Source organism: Eutrigla gurnardus, assembly GCF_963514095.1.
Source record: "Eutrigla gurnardus genome assembly, chromosome: 7".
Classification (NCBI taxonomy): domain Eukaryota; kingdom Metazoa; phylum Chordata; class Actinopteri; order Perciformes; family Triglidae; genus Eutrigla; species Eutrigla gurnardus.
The window spans coordinates 23,467,533-23,469,509 of NC_139921.1; the positions used below are offsets into that span (position 1 = coordinate 23,467,533).

Below are 1,977 nucleotides of genomic sequence, written 5' to 3' on the forward strand. Positions count from 1 at the left end.
ACAGGATTTAATGAAATCTATCAGATATTTCACTTTTTCATCATATGATTTTGTAAATCATCATTAATTATAAGCATCATGTTCATTTAACCATGTATGAACTTAAATAAGACTGAAAATATGACTTATGAGGAGGCTGTAATCTTTTTCTGTCTGGAGTAGAAAAGTAAAAAAAAAAAATTATATAATCAGTCTTTATTTTTAAAATACGTTTAAATCCATATAATTTGAAAGATTTTGTAGATTTAATTAAATATAATTATTTCTATATTACTAGAAAAAGTGTTTTCAGTGGATAGATTTGTCTGTCAAATTTAAAAATATGCTATACAATTGTTAAAAAACATGTAGAAGTTGAAGGAATAGGAGATAAATCATTACTTAATGAAAATAAATGATTAATTATGCATTCTTACTATAAAATAACTCTGTTTTCAGTGGACAGATGCTTGTTCACAGTGCAGGAGGTTTTTGTACGGCCACTTAACGAGGTTGTATCACTGTGGTACACTTTTGGTGGAGGAACCAAACTCATCGTTAACTGTAAGTATCACAGATTTATGATTTCTACAACGTTCAGTATTATAATCGCTTTGTCAAAAGTTAATGTGATGAACCAAACCATTATTTTGGATCATTTATACTTTTTGGATATTTATTATTCATTAATCTAGGCTGATATTGGAGTTTAGGAAAACACTGCATATTATTTTCCTATTATAGATTATGTTTTGGTGAAGTAGATGCAGTATTTTATTTTGTAACATTGAAACATCTGTTAGTGTGTTAGCTGTACGTTATAAAATCTAATGTTGATCAAACAAATAAGAGGGTTTATTGTACATTCAGTGTCGCTGCAGTTTGTGTTCACGGTTCGTTAGTTCAAAGTGATGAAAAGGAAGTGAAACAGACAGATGTCAAAGTCTTTCACTGCTTACAGTTTACAGATGATTAATGAAACTTTTCTATTCCAATGACTCCTCAGTCACATTGTATATGATTCTATAATGATTTCATGAGGAGAGCCGCAGGAGAAGATTGGTTCCTGTAAATGACAGAACTCCAGTCAGCGTTGTATTTGTTAAATCCTCCCTCCATCCCATGTCTCTGTGTGACCACAGCATCATGCACACAGCTAACCCTCAGTAACGTCACCTCTGTCATGTTCAGCTGTCTTTCCTACAGTGGAAGTTAATCTGCTCCTCGTGTGTCTCTGCTCTCCCCTCCAGCTGGCTCCATGATCCGGCCCTCAGTCTCCCTGCTTCCCCCCTCCTCTGAGCAGCTCTCTGGGGGCTCGGCCACGCTGGCCTGCCTGCTGACCGGCTACTCTCCTCAGGGAGCCGTGGTGAGCTGGGAGGTGGACGGCACCGAGGTGACGGAGGGGGTCCTGAGCAGCTCAGAGGAGGAGAAGAGCGGACTCTACAGCAGCAGCAGCACCCTGAGCCTGAGCCAGGAGCGCTGGATGGCAGGAGAGCTGTACTCCTGCAAGGTCCTCCATCACAACCACAACCAGATGCAGTCCCTCCACAGGAGCCAGTGTAAGGCCTAGAGGGTCTGGATGGAGGCCAGGACAGGAGCGCTGCATGGGGGGAGCAGGAGGAACACACCTGCTGCTCTGAACAATCTGAGGACAACGTTTGTAGAGGAAACTATAAAGCCTTGTGTGACTGCTGTAAAGTAGCTAGAGAGTAATGTGTGTAGCTCAGCAAGTAGATGTGTGCGTTTAATAACTGTCTTTTTATAATAATAAAGCTTTCACTGATGAATTACATGATAAAGTGTTTGGTGTTTTATTTTATTAAGAGAAGTAAAGAATGAAATGGTTTCATATCAACTGGTTCTACTCCCTGCAGAAAATGAAAGCTTTGGATTCATCTTATAAAAAGTCATATTTCTACATTATAATACAATAATACAGAGATGTTAAACTGAGGGAGGATTCTGCAGAAACTTCACCTCCATCCATCAGACAGAGAA

The 1,977-nt window shown here is 38.8% G+C and overlaps 1 gene segment (V, D, J or C); it reads left to right on the top strand.

The window, feature by feature from the left end:
• Window positions 1-327: 327 nt before the first annotated feature.
• LOC311016593 (Ig kappa chain C region, B allele-like) lies at window positions 328-1,696 on the top strand. The segment is given in 2 exons: window positions 328-543; window positions 1,230-1,696.
• The last annotated feature ends 281 nt before the right edge of the window (window positions 1,697-1,977 follow it).